Source organism: Lynx canadensis, chromosome B4, assembly GCF_007474595.2.
Source record: "Lynx canadensis isolate LIC74 chromosome B4, mLynCan4.pri.v2, whole genome shotgun sequence".
In the NCBI taxonomy this organism is placed as follows: Eukaryota; Metazoa; Chordata; class Mammalia; order Carnivora; family Felidae; genus Lynx; species Lynx canadensis.
Genome location: NC_044309.1, coordinates 80,154,023 through 80,181,654, shown reverse-complemented (window position 1 = coordinate 80,181,654; position 27,632 = coordinate 80,154,023).

Here is a 27,632-nt window from a genome sequence, read left to right as displayed (position 1 = left end):
CTCACTCTCCCAGGCTGTGAGTTTCCTTTTGAACTCATTTCCATGTCTGTCACCTTGGACTTCATAGTCACTCCGGTGGCCTAAATCATCACCCTGAATTCTCTTGACTGCATTGCTTTTTTACTGTCTCTGCGTCACCAATTCCCAAGTCAAGTGGAACCCACTATCTCTTACACCCTATTTCTTCTGGGTTCTTGAGCATGGTGGTAGAAAATCACCTAAATATGCCAACTGACTCCACTGCAGATGTATGATTTCTTAACTCAGGTATTCATTCTTGTTTGGCTTTTTCAAATTTACCTGGTGACCACTGCACCCTTTTTATTGTTCTCAACTTTATCTTTTTTTAATTTTTTTAATGTTTTATTTATTTTTGAGAGAGAGACAGAGTGCAAGCAGGGGAGGGACAGAGAGAGAGAGAGAGACACAATCCGAAGCAAGCACCAAGCTATAAGCTGTCAGCACAGAGCCTGATGCGGGACTCAAACCCACAAACTGTGAGATCATGACCTGAGCCGATGTTGGACACTTAACTGAGTCACCCAGGCGCCCCTATTGTTCTCAACTTTATAGTCCCTATTTCCCATCCTTACTTTCAGCAGATGGCTTTGCCTCTTACTCTCTAGAGAAAATAGTGGTCATCAAACTTAGCTTCCTCTTTTTCCCATCCCCAGACTAAACTCTTAGAGCATCCACTTTGCCTTTATCTCAGGGGTATGCTTCCTCTCCAAGGCTAACCTCACCCTTGCTACCTGCTGTGTATCCCAGTGTATTAGTTATCTGTTGGTGCATAACATTTCCCCAAAGCTTAGTGGATAAACCTATAATAAACATCTATTACCTTCACAGTTTCTATGGGTAAGGAGTGACTTAGGCGGGTGATCCTGGTATGGGGTCTTTTATGTGATTGCAGTCAAGATGTCAGCCCGTGCTGCAGTTTCCTGTACACTTGACCGAGGTTGGAGGTTTTGCTTCTAAGGTGGCTCACTTACTCGCTTGGCAGATCAGTGTTGGTTGTTGGCAGAAATCTGAGTGTCTTCACAACATGTCAGCTGCCTCCCTTCAGAGAGAGTAAGTTAAGAGCAAGTTGGAAACCGTAAATTATTTTATGACCTACCAAGAGTTACACAGTATCATTTCCACAGTATGCTTTTGGTTACACAGCTGAGCTGTGGCAGGGGGTTTTACAGGAGCAGGAGCACAAGGATCACCGGGGGCTATCTTGGAGGCTGGCTGTCACACCCACTTCTATCCTCCACTGTCTTCCAGAAGTTATTTGCTCTTTTCTCTTTACCTTAATTTTATTTCTCTTAAACTCTTTTTATGTGTTATACTTTTCGTTAGTAAATAGCCTTTGGGGCGCCTGGGTGGCTCAGTCGGTTGAGCATCCAACTTCGGCTCAGGTCATGATCTCGTGGTCTGTGTGTTCAAGCCCTGCGGTCTTGGGTTCAGTGCTGACAGCTCGGAGCCTGGAGCCTGCTTGGGATTCTGTGTCTTCCTCTCTCTCTGCCCCTTCCCCGCTCATGCTCTCTCTCTGTCAAAAATAAACATTGAAAAAAAAATTTTTTTTATAAATAAATAAGTAGCCTTTAAGCTCCAAAAATGCTAAGGTTACATTTGTTCTTTTAAAAAAACACACACACCTAGGGCTTCTGGGTGGGTGGTCAGCAGGTGAAGCGTCCAACTTGTGGTTTCAGCTCAGGCCCTGATCACACAGTTCATGGATTCAAGCCCTGAGTTGGGCCCAGTGCTGACAGTGCAGAGCCTGCCCAGGATTCTCTCCCTCTCTCGCTCTGCCTCTCCCCCATTCTCTCTCTCTCTTTCTCTCTCTCTCTCTAAATAAACATTAAAAAAATTTTTTTTTTATCTAGTAATTCTTTCCCAATTTACCTAATAATAGTTGCAGAGGCTTTTTGAGCACTTGATGTGCCAAGCACTGTACAAAAGCACATTGTATGTGGGGCGCCTGGGTGTCTCAGTCGGTTGAGCATCCTACTTCGGCTCAGGTCACGATCTCACGGTTCATGAGTTCAAGTGCCGAGTTGGGCTCTGTGCTGACAGCTCAGAACCTGGAGCCTGCTTCGGATTCTGTGTCTCCCTCTCTCTCTGCCCCTCCCCTGCTCGAGCTGTGTCTCTCTATCTCTCTCAAAAGTAAATAAACACTTAAAAAATTAATTTTTAATTAATTAATTCCAATTAATTCCACATAAGCCCATGAAGTAGATATTATTAGGTCCCCATTTGGTAGATGAGGAAACTGTGGATTATAGAATATACAAGATTTGACCAGAGTTACTTAATTACTGTATGGAGGAACAAGAATTGGAGTTAGGTCTGAGACCCCTAAAGGCAGTATTCTCTTTTTTTTTTTTTTTTCAATGTTTGTTATTTTTGAGAGAGAGACAGAGTGTGAGCGGGGGAGAGGCAGAGAGAGAGAGAGAGAGCCACAGAATCCGAAGCAGGCTCCAGGCTCCGAGCTGTCAGCACAAAGCCCAATGCGGGGCTCGAACCCACCAACTGTGATATCATGACCTGAGCTGAAGTCAGATGCTCAACTGACTGAACCACCCAGGCGCCCCCTAAAGGCAGTACTCTTTTTTTTTTTTAAGTTTATTTATATTTGAGGGAAAGAGAGAGACAGAGAGACAGAGCGTGAGCAGGGGAGGGGCAGAGAGAGATGGAGACAGAATCTGAAGCAGACTCCAGGCTCCGAGCTGTCAGCACAGAGCCCGATGTGGGGCTCGAACTCACCAACCGCGAGATCTTGACCTGATCCGAGCTGGATGCTTAACCAACTGAGCCACCCAGGTGCCCCTAAAGGCAGTATTCTTAATCCCACTGTGTTTTATTCTTGCTCCAGCCCTGTTGTCTCCCCACCTTGCTCATAGTCAAACTATAGTGAACTCACCATCTCTCCAACACTGTGCTGTTTAGTGACTGTACCTTGGTGCATCTTGTTTCCTAAAATGCATTCATTTCCTCCCTGTGCCAACACTTTTCTGCTTAGCATCTTCCACCTTCAAGTTCCAACTCAAATGTTATCTCCTTGGATAACTATTCCAGCCTCTCTGATCTAGGCTCCTACTGTCCTCTGTTCACACTATATTTTTAATGTTTATTTACTTTCTGAGAGAGAGAGACAGGGTGTGTGAGTGGGCAAGGGGCAGAGAGAGAGGGAGACACAGAATCGGAAGCAGGCTCCAGGCTCTGAGCTGTCAGCACAAAGCCCAACACGGGGCCTGAACCCACGAACCGTGAGATCATGACCTGAGCCGAAGTCAGACACTTTTAACTGACTGAGACACCCAGGCGCCCCTGTTCACACTATTTTTAATAGCATTTATTGAGTTGCGTTATAATTATCTTCTAAATGCCTGCATCAGGCAAGGTTTAGAACAGGAAACAGAAACTCACAGTATCTCAATATTCTTAAGGAAAAAGGAGCTTAATGCAGAGCATTAAGTGCTTACAAAATCACTTGAATAGCTGGAGAAGCAGACTATGGCAGGGCCTCTAGGAACGATTCCCAGAACACTACTGAACTAACCCACCTGGGGAGCTGCAGTCTCCGATGGCCACTGAAATACTGAGTTTGAGAACATAGCGCCGTAGCTGCAATCCAGGGATCAGGAAGCTGCCACAAACAGTCCTACAACATATATAGTATCGGAGTTTTACAGAGCTACTGACCAATGTAAACATCCAAATGCATGGTCAGCAGAGGAAGGAAAAAGGAAACTAGATAGTCAGCACCTGAAGCACTGAGAGTTTACTCTAGGGCCTGTTGAGGTTTTTGAATATTTGTTTTACAATAAGATTAGGTCACTCTTTTTTTTTCATGAGGAAATTGGTTACTTTCAAAGTTCAAAGAAAAAAGTACCATATGGCAACCTGCCCCCCTGCTAAAAAAAAAAAAAAAAAAATTGTTGCTACAGTACGTGAGTACTAAGTGGACAAGGGCAGGCAAAAACTACTCGAGAAAAGTGGTTATGAAAGCAGTTGACAGAAGTGACATTGAACTGAGAGTCCGTACAAACATACCTTCAATCTAAGACCAGCCCCGCGACCTTGGAAACCTTCAACTTTTCTGTGCCTCATAACTGTCTTCATAAAGTGAGACTGAACTTAGATAACCTCCGAGGTTCAATCCAACCCTACAATTCTGTTTTCTTAGTTATTCAATTGAAAAACATTTTTTATTTATTTTAGAGAGAGAGTGCAGGCGTGGGGGGCAGAGGGGGGCAGGAGTAGAGAGAACCTCCACAGACTCCACTCTGCACAGAGCCTAGCGCAGGGCTCTACCCCACAACCCTGGGATCATGACCTGAGCCAAAATCAAGAGTCGGACGTTCAACCGACGGAGCCACCCAGGCGCCCCCAAAACACATTAGTGTTGTGTTTTTTTTTTTTTTAAGAGGAAGATTATACAACCATTTTTAGGGCTTTCTTTACTTTTTGACCATTCTGTAAAAGTTTCCTGTCAACCTTAAAATATTCTCTGAGGCCATCTAGATGAGGTGAGAGAAGCAGAAAGTAACGTAGAAAGTGATGGGGTTTTGCTTCACCATGCCGAGTCACATAGAGTGTTTTAAAAGCACACCAGAGCAACTTTGGAGTTCCCTACTTTCCAGTCTGGGGTTTTGGTTAATCTGTCCCCAGGTGTCAAGGGGAAAAGAAATTCTTTAAAGAATCATCACTGATTCCGGGAGCTAGAAAGGCTCATCACAACCTCAAAAACGAGGCTTGTTATAAAAAAAAAAAAAAAAAAAAAAAAAAAAAAAAAAAAAAAAAGTGCATTAAAAGCTGCCTCCAGGCTGTGTTAGCTAGGCAAGAGATTAAATAGAGCTTTCCCCGTGTCCCTGCAACCTCCTTTGGGCTATTTGAGGTGCTTGCTGGATTTTTTTGGCCTATTTTTTCTTTTTCCTTCAAGACTTGCCCTTCATTCTCTTGCTTCTCTGATGCAAACTTCTTTTCAGAACACAATTTCCAGACAAACCTTCAGATGTTAGCCAAGGGTCGGTACTGTTTTTAGTTGTTATTTCCTTCAAAATAGACACCGGCGGCGACTGGTGCTGTCTTTTTTCAGAGAAATCTGTGTTGTTCCAGGCTCCGCGTGCAGCCCGTGTCATTCCTCCCCTGCTAATATGCTTTCTTAGCTTGCTTCACGCGTGTTTACCAACTCCAGTTTAGTCCCCGGGCTCTCCACCCTTCACCCCGCCCCCTGAGCTGTGCATTTCAAAACGTAGAGAAAAAAATGACAGCTTCTCCTCAGGCCCCTCCGGTGAAGGCTGCAGAATCACCGGGGCCAGTATGTCAGAGTGTACAGCCTTTACCAAAACTTTGCACAGACATATTTTGGATAAGCAAAAGAGAAAGCCACTCAACATGTAACACACAGCCTCTTTTCCAAGGGCCTCTAACGGACGGGCAGGCCCAGGGCTGCCTGTCCTCAGTGCAGAAGATAAATGACATGACAGTGAATGAGCAGAGTTTAGTCCTTAGCCAAGGATGATCCAAACTCCGATGCCGTATCTATTGCTACATGCAGCAAATTAAATGGGACGTACACATGAAGATTTGTTATAGTTACAGTCCTGTCCTCGGGCCTTTTATAGTCAAAGGCGCTGTTTCTCAAAGCGTAATCCAAATATCACCTACATCATAATTACTTGGGTGCTTATTTTAAAATGCAGATGCCTGGGCTTTGGTCCAGACTTACTAAATCAGAATATCTGGAAGCAGCACACAGGAATCTGTTTTTCACAATACACCTCACGTCATTCTCCTGTACAGTAAGGTTTCTAAAAGTACATGTTACTTTGAATAAAGGCTTTTTAGGAATTCACAAGGAAGATATTCACACTATTTGAGTTTTTAAGGACCTAGGTCCTTCATGGATCCTTAAAACTGTACACACTAATCACAAAGTAAAGAGTATAGTATAGTAACTATTAAGAATATGAGATAATAAAGGAACGGTACCTGAATCATAAGATCACTTAAAGGCATAAATGGGAGGGACACCTGGGTGGCTCAGTGGGTTAAGCATTGGACTCTTGATCTCGGCTCAGGTCATGATCTCACTGTTGCTAAGATCAAGCCCCGCGTCAGGCTGTGCACTGTCAACTTGGGATTCTGTCTTCTCTCCCTGCCCCTCCCCTGAGTTCTCTGTCTTTCTCTCTCAAAGTAAATAAACATTTTTTTAAAGGTATAAATGGGGGGAAATGCACTAAAGTTTTTAATAGTGTTAACTATAAGCACTGTAGTGAATAAACTGAGGATATTTAATACACAGATGACATGATGTTCACACAGCACAAGATCATCCCCATACGTTGTCTTTACTCCTTGATTTCCAATTTTTAAAACAAAAATTTGAGGGGCACCTGGGTGGTTCAATCGGTTGAGCATCCAACTTTGCCTCAGGTCATGATCTTGTAGTCTGTGGGTTCAAGACCCGCGGTGGGCTCTGTGCTGATAGCTCAGAGCTTAGAGCCTGCTGTGAATTCTGTGTCTCCCTCTCTTCTGCCCCTCCCCTTCTTGTGGTCTGTATCTCTCTCTCTCTTTCTCTCTCTCTCTCTCTCTCTCAAAAATAAATAAGTATTAAAAAAATTTTTAACAAAAATTTGAAAGACAGAGGGCATCCTTTCAGTCAAGGTCAGGCATCCAAAACAATAAAAAAGAAATGACTGTTTTTTCTTAACCTTGGTAGATCACAATGTAGTCGGGGAAAGGAGAGTAGATTTCTGGATCTGGTGTCATTTGTTTCCCTAGCCCTGTACCCTCCATGGATTGACGCTATTGTGTGTCCTACTCAATTTTAAGGGTATTTATTGACACTGTCCCATTTCACCAATAAAAGATTCATTTGAGAGCTGTCACTCCTTATAAATGACCTTCACTTCTGAAATGACTTTCATGGTTTCCACCATGAAATGATTGAATGATCGCTGGTAGGTCCTAAGGGAGTTGTCTTTGCTAGTGGGCATGGGAAGAGAACAGCCATGAGTATGAGGAGAGCAGTAGAGAGGACACCCCACCCCCCAGATCTCCCATATCTCTCTGTCAGGTGGGGGACATAGAGACAAGGGCAATTCTTTATCTATCTTTTTTTCTCCCTGCCCCTAAGGTGAACAGGGACCCTGTGATCTATGCCTAAGTATCACCCCACCTACCTGCTGCTTTCTGTTTGTGGACATAGTTAACAGGTGTGAAGAAGGGCATAGATTTCAACCACCCCCACACCTAGGGCAACTGATGCAAGGAGGTGAGGCCCTTTATCCAGCCTCTTAGAGACTTTTGGAGAGGGAAAGAATAGCATATGGAGGAAATTGTACCCAGCTCTGCCTGGAGTCCAGCCTTCTGAAAAGGCAGTTTCTAAGAGAGAAAAATGTGGCTTCAACAGATTGAGAAGGAAGAATTTAACCTTGGAATAAAGATGGAGTATTAGTGAAGTTTTACTGTCCATATTCCCCAGAGAAAGCTAAAAGCAGGGTTGTCGATCTCCTTGGTGTCCAGCAGGTAGAGATGCAGTCTAAGTCTGTCTGGGGTTGCAGTGGAAAATACTGGGCAATAAGCAGCTTCCAGAGTCTTCTGAAGCCTGAGAGAGAGAATAAGCAAGGTACCTTTGTTGCTTCCCAGTCCCCACTTACCTAAACCTATTACACCCTATTTTCTTCCTTCCCTTTCTTGGAGACTTTGACCTCACACTAGGACCTCTCAGCTTCTGATACGAGGCTGGGAAGGAGGGATACAAAGAACTCTAAGGTGGCAGAAGGATGGGAAGAAGGGGATCACAGAGACATTTGAAGGAGTTTCCTGACGTCCAGGTCTGGGCTGTGTAACACAGATCCTGGGTTGGCAGTGAGGTGTCCTGCCTGCCGGTCTAGAAATGCCAGCATCTTAAACCCATGGAGAGACCATGCTTTTAAAATTCTGCCATATATATACACAAATCTAAAAGTGACACAAACCAGGACCAGCAAATCAGACAAGATGCAGCATAGGTATCCCGCCAGCCATGTGGCATCTGTGGATATGCCAGGCACCAAGTAAAGGCATGGGTGGGCACCCTCCCTACCAGTGGGCACCAGGCCATGACCATCAGTTGGATACGATCAGCCTGCCAAACTGGAGGGCATCCCAGGGCATTGTGCCCATCCGCTTCCCCTGCCACAGACTGAATGGAGCCCAGAACTTCTGCGAGAATCTCCTGCGTATGGAGAAATAGATTCAGTTCGTCACTGAGAGCGACAGGAGAAAGGGAGGCAGGCAAAGGGGGTAGCATTCTATCTGAAAACCATAGCAGAAGCTCTTCATCTTTGCCCTTCCATTGGAAAAGAAAAGTCTAGAAATGGACCTTCTGAATATAATCCAGAACTTGAGGTTGAGTGTTAGGATAAATGGGAGTGGGATACACGGGAATTCGTAGAGTGGAAGGCAAACATGGCATGGTGGAAAGAACTAACTTGGGATAAAGATACTTGGATTCTATCCCACGTTAGCTGTATGACCTTGGGCAAGTTACTTCATTTCTCTGGGCCTTGGTTTCCTTATCTGTAAAATGAGGACATTGGACTAGACAGTATCTAGAATATCTTCCTCCTCTAATATCTGCTATTTAGTTTTGAGCAGTGATTGACTTTCCCTTGTTGAGGGTGACCCATATAGCACCCACAGAACCCTGTGTGACCCCAGGCATAAGCTGTGTCTAAACTAAGGGAACCATGTACTGGGGGGGCGGGGAGGGGAAGTGAAAGTTCTGAGTTCCTAGTGTCCCTACTCGTGCTACCTCTGTTCCCACACTGGACGTCCACCGCCACAGGGATGTGAAGTCCACAGACCTCCTAGTCTTCTGTGTACTGAGAAGGCTGGAGGCCCTAGTCAACCTTGTAACTCAAAGAATCTAAAACTATTGTGTCAAAAATAAAGTGATGCTCATCTAGGTAATATCCTTTGTGCAGCATTCCTCCCCCACCGTCTGCAGTTTCACTTTCTACAGTTTGAGTTACTTGCGGTCAGCCGCGGTCCAGAAGCAGAGGAGCCTCAGACAAGATGTCAGAAGGTCAGTAGTAACCGATGTCATTCACCTCTCTGTATCTCATCACGGAGGCATTATCTCATATGATCATCGTAAGAAGAAGGAGGAGTACAGCACAGAGATATTTTGAGAAAGAAATCACATTTATAACTTTCGTCACAATATGTCATTATGATTGTCTTACTGCTCTTGTTAATCTCTTACTGTGCCTAATTTATAAATTAAATGTTATCATAGGTATGTGTGTATAGGAAAAAACAAAATAGGTATAGGGTTCAGTACCGTCTAAGTTTCAGGTATCCAGGGAGATATCCCCTGCAGATAAGAAGGGACAACTGTATTGCTACATACTGAGTCTGGGCCCAGTGCAAGTCTGTCTCTGATCTCTGCTCCATTGCCTACAGAGCTGCCCCTCCTCACTCAAGCTCCTTCCTGCTGATGCAGATTCACAGTGGGCTGGCCATTGGTTCTGGCTGCCTGTGCAATGTTCACCTGGTCCCTGGGCAAGGACTTGTGCCTGAAGTGATCCTGTGAAGAGAGCCAACACTTCACCTTCCCCCGCCCCAGGCACTATCTCACTTCCTTTGTCCAGGTGAGTTTCCAATATCCTCTGGGTACTGGAAGTTTCCATAGGATACTGGAAACTCCCCATTTACCAAAGCTTCCCTATATACCCAGGCCTAAGAACATATTCCACTCCCGAACTGAGAACGGAGAATTCTGGGGGATTCCAGAATGACAAATAACAATACTCATCCTGAGACCTGAGTTCTACTCCTTTATCCTCACCTCCACCCTGGGGACTCGTAAATACCCTCAGAAATAAAAAAACGGTCAGAATGGACCGATTGACATCTTGGTTTTCCTCATTCAGATGTGTCATACTGAATTTCAAGGGGAATGTCATTTCACCTCCCATATTTTGCCAGATATTTCAGTATGCTCTCATCTCCAAGGCGGAAGTAGGAGGGGAGGTGATGCAGTAACTTGAAGTAAAATAGGTAGAACTCATGAATCCTACTTTCAAGGAATGTCTAATCTGCATTCGGTACCTATTGATGCACAACGAACCGCCCCCAAATGTAGCGACTTAAAACAACAGTAAACATTTATTCTCTCACACAGTTCCTGTGGGTCAAGAACTCAGAAGCAGCTTAGCTAGGTGGTTCTGAGCCGAAGGTCTCTCACAAGGTTGTAGTTAAGATGTCAATGGGGGCTGCAGTTTTCTGAAAGCTCGGCTAGGGTTGGTCACCTTGTACTGCAAGGTGACTCGTGCACAAACTCAAATTCTGGCAAGTCGGTGCTGGCTCTTGGTGGAGGGCCCTAGTTCCTCACCACATGGGTCCTGCCATAGAGCTGCTTGAGTGTCACCATGACATGCCAGCTGCCTTCCCTCAAAGCAAGTGATCCAAGAGGCACACCAAGGTAGAAGCTGCAATGTCTGTTTATGACTCAGCCTTGAAAGTCACATATGTCGCTTCCACAGTATTGTATTGTAGGAAGCCATGTAGGAAGGGAACACAGAAAGGGCATGAATACCATGAGATGAGGATCATTGAGCTATCTTGGAGGCTAGCTACCCCATAATCCATCGAGGATTTCAAGGTTATCATAAATAATACATTATGCTAAATAGAAGAGGTTGGATGTTTAAACGCCTACAAGAAATTTTTTTTTAATGTTTACTTCTTTTTGAGAGATGGGCAGAGAGACAGAGTATGAGTGGGGGGAGGGCAGAGAGAGGGAGACACAGAATCTGAAGCAGGCTCCAGGCTCTGAGCTGTCAGCACAGAGCCGGACACGGGGCTCTAACTCATGAACCATGAGATTGTGACCTGAGCTGAAGTCAGACGCTTAACCACCCAGAGCCACCCAGGTGCCCCCGCCTGCAAGAAATTTGAGTATGCTCACGATAGATCACATTCCATAGTTTTTCACAAAATGCCATTAAAAGAAACTAGACCCTTTGCCATTGCCCAGAAAGAAAGAAAGAAAGAAAGAAAGAAAAGAAAAGAAAAGAAAAGAAAAGAAAAGAAAAGAAAAGAAAAGAAAAGAAAAGAAAAGAAAAAGAAAATTAGACCTCAGCAGATTCTATTTTCATTGAAACTGGTTCAATTTGATTTTTGAACTCCTTAAAAATATTCTTCAAAGTAGGCTGAGATTTCATGATTTCATGGTGCTCTTAATCTTTTTTCAAAAAACATAGGCCATGCTGCTGTAACAAAGAGACCCACAGAGTGGTTCAAAAAAGAAATAAACCAGAAGGAGATGGGTAAGTAGTCCTTGACTAGTGGAGAAGTCTTGTATGGCTTGGTGGAAGGTGGCTACTTAGTTTGTCACGATGTCCCAGCAAGCAAAAGGAAGAAAGAGGAAGCCAAGGGCAATCAGCTTTCCTTTTTAAGAATATGACCCAGAAGTTACACGCATTGGTTCACTCACATTCCATTTACCAGAACTTGGTTATGTGGCCACTCCTACTATAAGAAAGGCTTGGGGGGAGGGGGTGGCACCTGGACAGCTCAGATGGTTAAGTGTCTGACTGTTGATTTCAGCTCAGGTCATGGTCTCATGGTTCATGGATTCAAGCCTCACGTCCGCCTCTGCAGTGACAGTGCGGAGCCTGCTTGGGATTCTCTCTCTTTTCCTCCCTCTCTCAAAATAAATAAATAAACTTTCAAAGAAATTTATTTTAAAGGAAAGAAAGAAAGGCTGGGCAGAGTAGTATCTAGCCAACAGCCATGTATCCTGCTAAACTTCAGTGTGGATAGCAGAGTGGAAGGGTCGTGTTACTAAAAAAAAAAGAAGAAGAAGAAACTGGACGTTGGGAGACAGTGGTCTCTGCCATACCTGCAAATCTGGTTCTGTGGGGACAGCTTCAAGTGAACAATTTTAACAAGCTGTTAGATCACATCTCCAGATACATTTCAAGAATTGGATGTATATCAAAAGCACGATAGCAAGAAGTGCTATCTTGCTAGAAGATTATCTTGTTAAAAAAATTATTTGTCATGGCACCTGGGTGGCTCAGCCGGTTAAGCGTCTGACTTTGGCTTCGGTCATGATCTCACAATTTGTGAGTTCAAGCCCTACATGGGGCTCTGTGCTAACAGCTCAGAACCTGGAGCCTGCCTCAGATTCTGTGTCTCCCTCTCTTTCGGCCCCTCCTGTGCTCAAGCTCTGTGTCTCTCTAACTCTCAAAAATAAACATAAATTGGGGTGCCTGGGTGGCTCTGTCGGTTGAGCGTCCGACTTCGGCTCAGGTCATGATCTTGCGGTCCGTGAGTTCGAGCCCCGCGTCGGGCTCTGTGCTGACAGCTCAGAGCCTGGAGCCTGTTTCAGATTCTGTGTCTCCCTCTCTCTGACCCTCCCCCGTTCAAGCTCTGTCTCTCTCTGTCTCAAAAATAAATAAACATAAAAAAAATTTTTTTTTAAATAAATAAATAAACATAAATTTTTTGTTTTAATTTTTTAATTAAAAATTGTCATACAGTTCAGAAATTAATTTTGTAATATCACTGTTATGTTTACCTTTGCTTTTTTGGGTTTTTAAAATTTCTTTTTATGTTTATTCATTTCCTGAGAGAGAGACAGAGTGCAAGCAGGGGAGGGGCAGAGAGAGAGGGAGACACAGAATCCAAAGCAGGCTCCAGGCTCTGAGCTGTCAGCACAGAGCCTGATGTGGGGCTTGAACTCACTAACCACAAGATCATGACCTGGGCTGAAGTCAGATACTTAACCGACTGAGCCACCCAGGCACCCCTACCGTTGTTGTTGTTGTTGTTGTTGTTGTTTAAGTTAACTCTACCCCCAACATGGGACTCGAACTCATACCCCTGAGATCAAGTGTCACATGCTCTACTGACTGAACCAGCCAGGCACCCCACCATTGCTTTTGCAAAAAGGTTTAATTTATTCAAATAATATTTACTGAACTGGGCAATGTGCTAGACAATGGAAAAACTGAAGTAAACAAGACCCTTACCTCACAGAACTGAGTTTAGTGGGTGTGAGAAAAAACAGGATTGGGGCGCCTGGGTGGCGCAGTCGGTTAAGCGTCCAACTTCAGCCAGGTCACGATCTCGCGGTCCGTGAGTTCGAGCCCCGCGTCGGCTCTGGGCTGATGGCTCAGAGCCTGGAGCCTGTTTCGGATTCTGTGTCTCCCTCTCTCTCTGCCCTCCCCCGTTCATGCTCTGTCTCTCTCTGTCCCAAAAATAAATAAACGTTGAAAAAAAAAATTAAAAAAAAAAAAAAAAGAAAAAACAGGATTGATTCATTTTCAGAAATACCAAATAAAAGCTGTGCTGTCTAGTTAACAGAAGGTTTACAACCTGTTGGAAATATATATGAACCCCCCCCCCCCATAATGGAGTCCCAATCCCTTCAACACTTCACTTCCTGGTTCTTCTTACCCTCTCCGTTTCAGAGGCTTATTTTCGTGGGCTTTGCAATGAGCATGTGTCAAAGACCAGAGGGAGGAAGGACTGAAAGACTGTGTCACCTCAGGAAATGTACATTTGCTCCCATCAGACTACTTTCTTTGTTTGTTTTTAACGTTTATCTGTTATTGAGAGATAGAGACAAAGAGCACGAGCAGGGGGAAGGGCCGAGAGATGGAGAGATGGAGAGATGGAGAGACAGAGAATCTGAAGCAGGCTCCAGGCCCTGAGCTGTCAGCACAGAGCCCGACGCGGGGCTTGAACTCACAATCCACGAGATCATGACCAGAGCTGAAGTCATATGCTTAACCGACTGAGCCACCCAGGGTCCCCTCATCAGACTATTTTTTACCTTACTACTACGCCTTATATGGGCATAGGCGACACCCGGGTAAGGTTGTAACTTCTGTAGTACTCAGCCAATGAGGAACCAGGGGCGGGACTTGCATACTAGGAGATAAATTGTCTGCTGTGACTGGCCGAGCATGCCTGTCCATCAGACACCTGCTTTTGCAGGAACGTTGACGAAAGCCTGGCTTCACTGTGCTCCAAGTCTCCGCGTCCCTCCTTTGATTGGGTCAGTGGGCTTATTTCTCACAATGGGCAAGACAAACAAGAAGATACAGTGTAATGACTAGAAGTCTAGGGAACTGGGAGAGGATTAAGGAGGAAGTAATGTCTGTGCTGAGAACTGACCAATAAAATACATCCCATTTCATTCAAAGAGCATATCAGACTTTGAATAGATTTCAGATTCATCAGCCAGATTGGATGAGGTTTTAATATTTGCAGTCACGCACTGCAGCAGGTGATGGTACATGCACCATGCTCCTTTAATTCTCCCAACAAGTCAAGGAAGGTATGACTTCTGCTTTACAGATGAAGGTACTGAGACCCAGGAATGTCAAGTAACTTGTTGTGAGGGAGGCAGCATTCGAACCCAGGTTATCTTTCCAGTATAACATATGCCTTTTCTGTACAGATTAAAAGCATATTAACAAAAAGCAAACGTTAGCATTAAAAATTATATGGAATATGCTTTCATAAAATATTTACCGTTGCTTCTATCATATATACATCCAAACGTACTCACTTTCTAAATGTATTCACAAGGACTTTATAAATACCCTGTATAATTAAATGCTAGACTGTGTAGTCCAGACTATGAGCGCAAGAATTCAGAAGAGAGGAGCATGACTGAGAGTTAGAAGAAGTTGGGGAAGTTTGTGCAGGCCTTGATGAGTGCCTTCCAGATGTTGGAATCACAGGAGAAAACTAAAGATAAATTCAGCACATTAGTAAAACAATACCGAATCATTGAGCCTCAAGGGACTGACTTAGAGGTTGTATCGGGAAGAGGCTTTTTCTGATCCAAACAGGTAGGGGTGGAAGGAGGCTTCAATATCAATTTATCCCCATTTAAGTGGCCCTGGTAGCTGTGGCCCAACTCCCTCCCCTTTTCTAGGAAAACATATATTCCAGCATTCCCAAGATCTCCCTCTCCTCCTCCTGTATCATCATGTTATCACTTTGCATATCAAGAAATATATATTGGGGCGCCTGGGCGGCGCAGTCAGTTAAGCATCCGACTTCAGCTCAGGTCATGATCTCACGGTTCGTGGGTTTGAGCCTTGCATTGGACTCTGTGCTGACAGCTTGGAGCCTGGCCTGTTTCAGATTTGGTGTCTCCCTCTCTCATGCTCATACTCTCTCTCACTCTCTCAAAAATAAATAAACAATAAAAAATTAAATATCTATATCTATATCTATATAGATATATATATTATTTTCCTAATGCTAGTCTGAGGGCCAAATCAATGGACAGACACACAGTCCTTGTTCCAGTAAAGCTTCCAGTCTAATGGGGATGCAAACAGATAATTTAGAGAAAAGAATGGGGCAAACGTAGCCCAAAATGAAGCATAATTGCTCCCCTTAGATGTACTTCTAGCTATACCTTAGAGAGGTCACGGCAAACTCCTTTACATGGAAGAGAACACCAGGCACGGATGGCACGGTCCCAGGCTGGACCAGGTTACTTGTGCCCCCCAAATCTCTGGTCAATCCAGAACAGTCACCTGGAAAAGGGGGAAGAGGCCTTCCCTCCACTGGAGCACTGCCTCTCCTATCTCTCCCCACAAATGAGCCCTGAGTGGGAAGCTGACCAAAGGAAGAAGTAGGAGGCGCTGCTAGGGTCAGACAGGACCCGGCAACCTGGACTCCGGCCAGCGGCCAGCGGAAAAAACGCCATTGTCTCAGTTGCTTTCTCAACTTCCTGCCCTCAAACATCTACCTCACCCAACAGGCACACTGAGTGTCAGGCCTCCCGCTCTACCTCCTGGCGAGGAGGCATTGCACACCAAGAGGAGAGCCAACCCCAGGGTTCTCCTAAAGTGAGAGGGAAAAGCCGCCAGACCCGTCCCCTGTGAGGAAAAAATGACATAGCTCAGGCTTTTGGATCACTAGAGGAGGATGGTTCTAGACCTTTAATGAAGATCCAGGATACACTTATCTCCCTCAGGCTGCCCTCCTTTCTCAGGGCGGGTCATCGGAGGAAGATCGGGGGTTTTCTGGCAAAAGTGAGCAACAGCTGGATGGGAAAAGAGTGGGGGTGTGTCTCTGTAGGGGTCTGAGCCTCGAGGCATGTCACATTGGTGCGGTTTGTGGGAAAGGAGAATTCAGCAGACTGGGTGGGGCGGTGGGTGTGTCCCAAGTAGAATGAGAGCGAGATCTACCAGAGCGCAGTTTTGTGAAGATCTCCAGGCTCCCGGCCCTACCAGCCCTCACCCTGAGCCCATTTCATGACTCTGATGAGACCAGATGCTCATTCCCAGCTGATTCCCATTCCCAACCACTGGCTTCCAGCTCCTTGGTCCCTCCCCCGTCTCCACACTCACTCCTCTGGCAGGATAGCCCGGCTTTTGGCTGGGAACCGAGCTCAAAGCGGAAACGGGCAGTTGGGAGGTGTGATTTATGTCTCTGACTTCACCCCAGGCTGGAGCCCAACACGTGGACCCTCCTCCCCTCAAAGTGCCCTTTTGGTAAATTTCCTCCTCCTCCTCCCCCTCAGAAATCTCAGGCTCTTCGAACAGGTCAGAGGTCATCCGGGGGAGCCTCCACCTCCACTACCATCCCCCCCTTCCACCGCCGGCTACCACTCACACCCCCACCTCCTGCTGACCGGTGATGGAACAATCTATTAACTTTACAATCGCCCACAGGAGGCAAGATTCCCCTATCAACCCAAACAATAGGGAAGTCCCTCTGTATATCTAATTCCCTTCTATCCTGCTGTTGAGCCAGTAGTTAGTTGGTGAAACAAAGGCCAGCTAGTTCACTCAGAATTCAGCCTCTGGCCTCCCAGTCTCCTGTGGCCAATTTAAAGTAATTCCCCAACTCTATTCTATCTCGAAAGGCAAAGGTATCAAGGTGCCATAACCGGTAACTTGTCAGGCACCTTAATGTGCATATTCATTCCCTGTCTGTCAAGGGCTCCAAATTACACCCCTCTGTCCTTCAGCTAAATCAATCCTGAAACCCAGAGCAGAAAAGATCTTCACAGGAAGTGAGAATCCCCACAACTCCTTCCAGGGCCTCCCACCTTTACCACTTAGAAACGTCTAATAGCAATCTAATTTGGGGGGCGCCTGGGTGGCTCAGTCAGTTGAGTGTCCGACTCTTGATTTCATCTCACAGTTCGTGGGATCAAGCCCCACGTGGGGCTCTGTGCTGACAGCGTGGAACCTACTTGGAATTCCCTCTCGCTCACTCTCTGCCCCTCCCCTGCTCATCTGTACTCTCTCTCTAAATAAATAAATATTTAAAAATAAATAATGTTTTTTTTAAAAAAAAGAAATCTAATTTTGCCTTTTCCTGCTTTTTCAGATTCCTCATCAGTCAGATGGCTTTGTTAACTTTAGAGGGTTGTTGGCAAGATTAAATAGGGAAATTATTTGAAAGATAGAAACAGCTGCCTCATCAGATTGTTTTGAGGTTAAATGAGGTAATATATGCATAATGCTCAGATCTGTACCTGGTACTTAGCTAATTTTTCCCATAATACCTCAAAAATTGGGGAGGAACCTGAAAGTTTGCCCCTTCTAGACATCTAGAGCTCCTAGCCTCATTAGAGCCTCCTTGGATGGGAAGCTCAGATTCCTAAGTTTTAATTTCTGAAGGTACATGGTTAAATGAATGAAAGAGTGAATGAATGAGTCCATACTCCATTCACTTTTCTGGGGTCTGGCCTGGCCTGGCCTGGTTTCCTTCCCGTCACCCCCTGCAGAGTCTCTCCCTCAGAGCCCTGAGCTCATCCTAGTTACCAAGTGTTTGTTTAGTCCTGCCCCCCCCTCCACCACACACACACACACACACACACAAGGACTCCAACCCCCACGCTGGTTTTCCCCCACTGAGTTCTTTTTTTTTTTTTTAACGTTTATTCATTTTTTGATAGAGAGACAGAGTGTGAGTGGAGGAGGGGCAGAAAGAGGGGGGACAGAGAGAGAAGGAGACACAGAATCCGAAGCAGGCTCCAGGCTCTGAACTGACAGCCCAGAGCCCGACGCGGGGCTCGAACTCATGGACCGACCGTGAGATCATGACCTGAGCTGAAGTCTGACGCTTAACCGACTGAGCCACCCAGGCGCCCCTCCCCCACTGGGTTCTTAATTAGGCATCTGAATGTGTTGGAGATGGAACTTCAGGGACCGTCTAGTTCAATTCCTTGGTTTAAGAAAGAAAAAACTGAGAACCAGAGAAGAGCAGAGTCTTGCTCAAACAGGAACTTCCAGGTCAAATACCTGGATCCATCCCAGAGGGTCCCTGCCTGCTGTCAGAGCTAGAAGAATTCTCATTCTCCTCTTCCTTTCTCCACCTCAGTAGGTAGAATAAGTCACTATTTTTTAATGCCTAGAACAAAGCAAAGGCCAGAAAAGGGCTCAAGGAAGTCCCTCCACACACACCTGTGGTTTCTTCTTCATTCTTCCCTCTTAGCCCTAGATCTTATTTGGGGCCCCTTCGAGCATCCCCACAACCCTCCACCCCCACCCCAGCCCTCCAGTCACATTTATTTGGCTTCTGTCCTAACCTGCATATCACTTGCGTGTCACTCAACAATACGCTTGTTGGGTTTTGTTTTTGTTTTTTTTCAACGGACCAATGACTCTCTGGGAGTGTTTAGTCTGTACCCATGCTAATACCCAAGGGTCCTTAATGGGTCACATTTAACTGGCAGCTTCTGTGAGCATCACCCTATAAGTCACTTGGGCATTCCTTATGCCTCGGCCAGTGAGGCCCAAGTATTCCACAAAGCCAGTGGGTCAGTTTCTCCTAAAGTGAAGCCAGATCGCTTGGGTTTGAATCTCAGCTCTTCCACTTACCCTGGACTAGTTACTTAAACTCTCTGTGACTTAGTTCCCTCATCTTAACAGGTTCAACAGTAGCTCCCTCATACAGTGACAGTGCCAAGTAAATGAGTTACTATGTGTAAAGCTCTCATAGTATAGTACATAGTGTGTATTATAATATGTATAATCGTATATAGTATATATAACAGTAGCATACGCTATTATTATAGGAAAAGGCAGTAACCCTAGGAAACCCTGCCTCTACTCCCACCCCTACATATACCTGGGTCATATGGCCTGATTCCCCTCTTTTCCTGAGATCCCATTACCCTCCTTCAAACCAGTCCATATGGCCCCTGGGCAGTCCTTAATGCTTACCAAGCCCCCTTCCCTCCCCTGGGGCCCAAAACTGGATATGGGGGAGGGAAGGAGGAAAGGAGGGAAAAAACGTGGCCATTTTAGGGCAGAGGAGCTATTAGAGGGGAGAGGGAGTGGGGGCAGCAAGGGAATAGACCCAGAGTTGGGAGGCTCCTTATTGGGAAGGCCCCTGTCTAATTCTGGGAGACAGAGGCCAGGCCTGGGCACTCAGCCAAATCCAAAGAGCGGGCCCCAGGCTCTGTCCTGGCCAGCACCAGTGAAGGGACTAGATGCCCAGTTGCTTTGGGCCCTTCTCCACACAGTCACAGCACACAGACCCTACCCCAGTTCTACCCCTTCTGCCTAAACCTCCGCGACCATTAAAGTGGCCAGAGCCAGGAGGAGGACCTCCCCGCATGCGTGTGTTGGGGAGACGGAGGGCCTCCTGCTTTGGCTGTCTCTAGGACATTGCCCACCACCCACAACCCTCACTACCTCCCCTCCATGTCCAATACTGTGAGCTCCTCCTACAGGAATTCAGCCAGTTCTGGGGAGACCACTGCCAGTGAGGGGGGGCCCAAGGGTGAGTAACAGTTCCCGTGGGGATCGGGGTGCCCATGACTAATCAATGAGAGAGTGAGAGAGGAAACTTACATTCCTTGACTTGTAGGGCAGTGGATGGAGGTGGGAGGTGGGGCAGGGCAGACCGAGGCAAGGACAGCCAAGTAGGGATACAGAGAAGGAAGCTAGGCTGCAGGGGGGGGGGGGGGTGGGGGTGTCTCTTCAGCCCTGCTGTCTCCACATCCCAAGTTGCAGGAGGGGCAGGCCCCAGGTAACCAAATACCTGGGTCCCTGCTTGGTGCAGGGGCTTCCCATCTTCTGGCCAATGATCCCCTCCCACAGTTCATTCAAGTGGGGCTACTGACCTTGAAACGTGTTATGAGAGGGCCGGACTGGCATCTCATTTGCATTCCTCGGCCCCTATTCCCACTCCTCTAGGGGTCCCCGTTCCCAGAACACTCAGCTTGGAAAAACTCCACTGTGCCAGCCTGAGAGCTTCGCTAAGGGCATAAAAGCGGAAATGAGCTCGGAGCCAAGGTGGCTTAGGGAGGAAGGAAGCCCGTCTGCCGCCACAAAGGAGTCAGGAAAGAGAGGGAACAAACAGCCAAGTGCTTCCTGACCACTCTCTTTTCTACCTCCCCACCGAACACCCCCCACCCACCTCTTCCAGAGTGTCCCAACATCTCGGGGCCTGGGGGAGATGGGGGAAAAGGGTGCGGAGACCCACGCTGGACACCATCTACCGCTTCCAGCTCCGCAGCCTTTGTGGCAGGAGGCCAGGGGCTACTCTCGCAGCAACCTGCATCCACTCCTGGCCAATCAGCCCCACGTCAGCCAGTCCCCGAAGCCCCTTGCCCCAATTTTTTCCACTGAGGAAGAAAGTGACCCATTCCTCCTTCTGTTTTATGGCTTGCTTTCTCTGTCCTTCCGGTTATCTGTGGTTGTAAGAGAAGGCCACTGGCTAGAGAAGGGGTGGGGCGGTGGGGAAAACAGGCAGCTCTCATCCCTCAGGCAGCTCTCTCACCTCCCCCTGCACTGACAAGAGATCACACCCCAACTGTGGCCTGTTGACCACTCAGGACAGAGATGCCCCCCACCCATGTATGTGCGTACACGGACACATTGCAGGTGTTCAGACCACACACACACACACACACACGCACACACACACAGATTCTCACCTCACATAAACATTCACATCACACAGGATCTTTTCCCAGCCCAGCCAGCACAAACGGTGAACATCCACGCAGGGATATGGAAACTGGGCCAACTTGGGCCCAAGATCTATCCCAGCGTTGACTCTTCTCCAGGCCTATTTCTCCTCTGGCCTTGCTTCTCCATGGCTTTCCCTACAGAGCACAGCAGAGGTAAGGTGGAGCACCTGAGGGTGATCCATCCCCCAGCCTGCTGGTTGTGAAACTCAGTCAGCTCTGTCTGGGTTTCTGGAACCCAGCCCCCATCCCTGAGGTGATCACATGGAAAATGTCCAGCTGCGGTTGCTTGGAGAGATGAGCTCAGCCAGTCTGAGTGGGGCTGGGGGCCTGCATTCAGCGTCAGAGTTTCCACCTCGGACCTTACCCCTCCTCCCACCCCCAAACACCACCCCAGGGATTCAGGAGCAGGAAAGGAGCCAGAGGGACCTCTGACACAAATGTCTCAGCCTGGGACGGATTTATCAGAGAAGGAGAGACACTGAGTGGAGAGCAGACAAGAGCTGGAAGCACCTCCGGGTCTGTTTCACCCCTGCCCACACACTTCATGGAAAGAAACCCATAGAAGAGGAATGCAGGAGACCAGCCTGTGGTGTGATGAGTTCAGAGGAAGCCAACTTCAGAAATTGGTACCCAAGGGGTGGGGATGAGGAGGACAGGGAACCAGAGAAAGAATAGTCAATTCAAGGACCCCAAAATGGCAAGAAACAGACAAAGCTAGGTCCTAAATGGGGAGCAGGTGAGGAGCAGACCAGGCAGCCTGCAGGCTTCCTGCCCACTCCAAAGTGCCTCTTGGTGGCCAGCAGAGTTCCTGCCCCAGCAGGAGGAAGGGATGGTCCCCCAGTTCTATCATCTCCCACTTGCCATGCCTCCTCCCTCCCTCCACAGCCTCCCTCTTCCCCCTACTTCTTGCCTTCCTGGCCCTTTCCCCTTTCCTCCTACCATCTTTCCAGGACCCTCCTTCTCGCTGCCTCCACCCCTTCTGTTTCACTGGCTCTGCTGTCCAGTCGCTCTGCCTTTTCTCTTTCCATGGCCCCTCTCTGTCTACCCCTTTGCTCCTATTTTATTCTCCATCATAGTCTGATTCTCCCTCCTCCTTCTTCTCCTTTATTATTCCCCCGAGCATGGCCCACTCAACTTTGTACATAGTTAGCACTCAAAATGTAGGCGGACTTGGGTCAACCACACTTCCTATGTGCCTTGCCTGGTTCTCAGCACTTTAGAGTAGACACATCTTTACTGGTTAAAAGAGTGGAGCCGTGGAAGGTTTTGAGCTGGGAAGCAACATCATCAGAGCTTTGGTTTAAGGAGATTAATTTGCCTGCAGCAAGTGGGGAAAATTGCAGGGGGAAGGAGACCCTTCTTTCCCCTTTCCCCTCTCCCTCTCCAGCTCTTTCCTTCCAACTCTTCCAGTCTTCCTCCCCTTGACCACAACTTCTCCCTCTCTCCCTTCCATGAGTCTCCCCTCCTTCCCTCCCTGCACCTCCATCCACCCAACCTCCTTCCAACACCACCACCCCCCTTTTGTGGCACATCTGTAACCAATTGGCTTGTGGGGGGGGGGGTAGGGTTGTGATCTCTTCCCAGCCAGCTGTGGGGGTGTGGCCAGCCAGCCGTGGCTGGCTGGGTGTGAGGGTGTGGTCTGAAGAAAGGGCTGATCTCCCCAAGGTGAAAGCTTTGAGCTCCATTCCAATCTTTCCTCCCCAGTCACTCAGCTCTCTACCAAACCCCATTTCCCTTCTTCCCAGATCAGTTTCTATCTCTCACACACACACACACACACACACACACACACACACACCTCTATCTTAGAGACCTGAGGACATGAGCCCTAACCCCAACCTCCTAACCCCACAGTTCTGTCAGCTGGGACCCCCTAGCCAAGGCTAGATCAGAGACTTTGGCCAGGAGGTGTTGGGTGCCCAGCCTCTGAGCTGCTGGATAGCTATTGAAAGGGATCTATGCCAACAGGTCAGGGAACTCCTCCCCTTGGCTTCTCCCCTGGGGCTTTGAAGTCCAATCAAAGGTTGAGGTCAGAGGTGAGAAGGGACAGAGGCTCAAAGGGCATAGCCCATTCAACCCTTGCAGCAGGTAAGGCAGGAAGCCTGATATATGTTTGCGCTTGTTAACTGTGTACAACACTACCTTCTATTATATTATTATCTCAACTCAGCAAACCACAGCCTTGGAGTCCAGAAGTTGGCTAAGAATCTTTTAAGGTTTGCAGAAGTTCCCCATCAAGCTATAGCTGTAGCAGAAAGGGAGAGGGCTCTGCCCGCACCCCCCCCCCCCAGGAGTGCTCCATAGCAGTGAGTTCCTGAGTCTCAGCCCCAGAGACTTTCTGTTTTACCCTTCGGGGCTGGCTGCTGGCGACACCTGGACCCCCTTGCAGGGGTCATTGTGCGCCCCATTTACCCCCAAATTCAGCACCCCAACAGGTTAGATCTCTCTGAAAGGAAGGGCAAGGGATAGACCTATTCTTAGCCCTGTACGTGATCCCTGGAAAACAAATGTGTTCATTACAAGGTGACGATGGACGGAGAGGAATTTGCAGCCAAGGAAGGAGTGTGTGTGTTTGTTTAGGGGTGGAGAGGTGAGGAGTGCAAAAGGTCCAGAGACTCATGGGGAGGAAGACTTCTGTCCTTTCATGAGAAGCAAGCAGGGGGCACATGCTGGCCCCCAACCCCAACCTCATGCCACCATAACTTTATTATTTTGTTAAGGACACATGGCATACCTGTGCTGTACACACACACACACACACACACACACACACACACACATCCTGATGCCTGCCTGATCAAGGATGTTGTCATGTCTATGTAGCCAGAAAGAGCTGAAGTTAATGAAACAGTATGTCCGGGTTTGAGGTGCAAATCCCAGGAGTCCCTTGCCCGGCTCCCAGCCCCTTCCAATGCCCTAACTTCCTGTCTGGGATTGGTAATCCTTCCCAGGAAAGGGCTGGAAATGGCAGGCAAACTTATGGAGGTGGGAGGGACCGCCTGGCTCGTCTTCAGCCCCTCACAGCCCCGATCGGATGTGTATTGGGAATCCTGGTGTTCCAGGTCCCTCCCTGATGGGCTCCAGATGTGCTTACATCTGGGAAGGCCATCCCAGGAAACTGCTGCTCCCGCCCACAGCTCCCACCCCGGATGGATCTCTCCTCCAGCCCCCAGGCCCTTAAGCACAGAAGCTTCAGGCACTCCTTTCCTGTCCAGAGGTAAGTACAGGGCAGCAAGGAAGAGAAAAAAGATGGAAAGTAATGGGGGTGGGGTGGGTGAGCAAATAAAATGAGGTCAACGTTTAGGACACCCCAGAGAATCGTATTTCCCTTTTAACTTCCTATCTGGGGTTGTTACATTTTCTGTAGAATTCTGTTCCAGGAAAAAAAAAAAAAAGAATAGAAAACCGAAGAGGGTTTGGAAAAGAAGACTCCAGCTGGGGTGGGGGAAATTCCTTCCCATTGATCTGCTTGTTTTGTACTCCCGGATCTTATATTTTTTGCCCCAGTGTCTCCTCAGCCCTGCTCCTCTCCCATCAATGCCCTTCCCCCTAATTCCTGTCCCTCTGTCTCTCCCTAACCTAGCCCAGCTTGGGAAATTTCCCAGTTTGGTTCCTACCAAACTGATATCTGGTCACAGTCTCAAGCCCTAGGTTCAGAGCCCTGGAGCACCAAGAGAACTCAAGCATCTTATCTCCCAGGACTGGTCTTGTCACTCTAGCAAACATCTCTCATCTACCCCTCCCGTGCTCTGAGCAAAGTGGGGGTGGAAAGGGGCGGGTAGTCTGGGTTTATTTTAGGTCTAGGACATGGGGGAGGGGGTTCTCCCCACCAGACAGGGAGTGGGGGTGGTGGGTGGTGACTCACAGATGATGGAGCCATCAGTTCCCCTAGACTGAGACCTGAGTCAGGGCAGTGACAGAGCCCAAGGGTTCACATGGCCTGCTCCCGTCCTTTCCAATTGCTCTCTCTTAAATACACAAGCTCAGAGCAGTGCCTCGGTGTTAGCAGGCTCTGGACTCAGACTCCTGAGATAACTGGGCTTCCACTCTCCTTCCAGAGAGCCCCCTGCAGCTCCATAAACTTCCTAAGTATCTCTCCTTCCATCCCTCTCTGAGAATGACTCCCACTCATCACCCCACCATAGGGCAGAAGGAGCGGGACCCCCAGGCCAAAGCCAGGAGTCATAAACCACCCAACTCCTCTGGCCTGGCCCCTTTTGTCCAGCAAACTCTTCCAATTCTTGTTTGTATCAAGCGACCTCGAGAACATGATATTTGCACAGTCCACCAGGGTAAGTGAGAGCCACCAGCCGGGGGTTTCTGGCAGTCCCGGGTCTCTCTAGGCTACAAGGGTTGAGAGGATCGGTATCTGTCTTGGGGTACCTACAACCCATTTGTGTGTGATATACCACATACCAGTGAGGAAGTTTTATTTCACGAAGACCTCACTCAGCCCAAACCACCCAAACGGGCTTCGTACAGACCCAACAAGGCTTGAATCTACTCCTTGAAATCAGGACACCCGGCCTCAGTGTTCTCAGAATTTCCAGGCATTTGAGAATCTAAAAGAAACAACTGAGTCTCACCCCAGAGAAATCACATGCATACTTCCATCCAGTTTCAGAGGATTCATGGATTGTGTACCCCATCTTCCCCCTACCACACCCTGGGGACAGTGACCCTAGCTTAAAGATCCCTGCTCCAGAATCTTCCCCCACAGAAACCAGCCCAGTTTAGAGCGCTAAACTGACAGTACAGTGGGAAAAGCAACGACCTTGGAATCAGTTGGGATTGAATTTGAATTCTACTTCTGCCCCTTTCTTTCTGTTGATCTTGGCTTAGTCACTTCACTCCATGGGCCTCAGTTTCTTGACAATAAAATGAGGATCATAATACATTCAATGTTGAAGAGTTAGGAAGAATTAAGTAGGATAAAGACAAGTTAAAGGTCAAGCCCAGGACCAGGCACAGAGCACATGCTAAATAAACCTTTATCAATACTCCCCAGCCCTCTCCCATCCCACTGAAACTAAGCATGGCTCCTGGCTTTAGAACTTGCACCACTACCCTGACCACCTCTGCAAATTTACTCTTCTGGTTCTCAGGCTCCAGCCTTCAGGCAGGCAGGCTGGTGACAGCAGGAGCCTGGTGAGTGTCCTGCCCTTGCCCTTCACCCCTTCTGCCCCTCCGTCAAGCAGACTGTGATTAATAAGTGTCCGTCATCACAGCAAATCATTCCTACGGAGCGATGATGGGACAGAGGGTACCAGAGAGGTCAGATCTGAGAGAGAAAACAGAGACACTTGAAGATACACAGGCTGGGCCAGAGACAAGATGAGACATACACAAAAGAGAGAAAGCGGAGAGGAGACAGAACGTTTAGAGGTCAGCTGCCTAAGAAGAGAGGGCATTGGGTTGAGTCAAAACACTTAAGTTCTAGACTCACCACTAACTTGCTAGCCGCGTGACCTTGGACAAGTCACTTCATCTGTCGCCACCCATTTCCTCTTCTGAAAGAGAGTTGGGCTGATAACCTCTAGGTTGACCCCCTCCTGGCTGACCTTTTTAGGCCAGCTTCCAGACCTGGAGGGCTGTGCTGAAGCCGTTCCAACTAGAAGGGAACCCTAAGCCAGGCCTGACCCGGAAGCAGAGGAAAGCAGAGCCAGGCAAAGGCAGGCATGGTGAGAGGAAAGGCAGGAGGTGTTGGGGCCACTGGGAGAGGACTTATAAGGGCAGAGAGAGCCAAGAGAGGAGGGATATTGGGGAGAGTAGAAAAGCCAGCCAGAGAATGACTAAGGGGCTCCCGGTATAAACAGGAGCCAGGAATGGACAGGGAGGGGGCCTGTTTGAGTTGGCCAAGGCTGGGGGTGTGGAGTGGGGAGGAGGACTGGGGCAGGACACTATGTCCCCTGTCCCCCACCAGGGCTCCTGGGAGGAGCTGAGTCACACACCTCCCTCCCTATTCCCCTCCCCGCCCCCACCCCAAGCTCCCAAATCCTGGGAAAAATCTAAAGAGTTGGTGCCTGGGCTGGAAAAAAAAAAAAAAAAAAAAAACACGAGAGAGCTGGGTTCATACATTTGTGCTTTGCTGGATTATACAGCAGTCAGGCTGCAGTTCCTCTCTTCCCAAAGGGGGTTCTCAGCCCTTGGCTTGGGCAGTTTTCACCTAGAGGTTACCTTTGCAGCAGTGGTGGGCTTAAGATTCTGACACAGAGATTCCTTGGGTTCCTCGCCTAACAAAGGGTCAGGACCTGAAGATGTGAGGGTGGGATGGGGGCCGGCATCACCCCACAGTCGGACCAGCTGGCCTCTCCCTTGGGCTGCAGCTGGCTCTGGAGAGGGGCTTTTAAAAAAACAGCTGGGTGATTTGGGACAGGAAGTAGAGTAGCAGAATGAGGAGGAGACTCGTGTGGAAGGAAAAAGCATTGACTCTGGGTACTTTCATTCTGAGTCCCCCAGGCCAGAGTGGGTCAGGGGCCTGGGGAAGAGAAGAGGCAGGGTTTGATTTGGGGGATTATTATTCTGGAAGGGGAGAAGTCCTGGAGGAAAAAGGCAGGAAGGGGGCGGGGAAGGAAAGTTTAGGAGAAAATCAAGGCCCCTTGGTCCCCCTCCCCCAGACTAAGATAAAGACTAGAATCCTGAAAGGTGATCTCATCACACAGAGCCAGGGCTG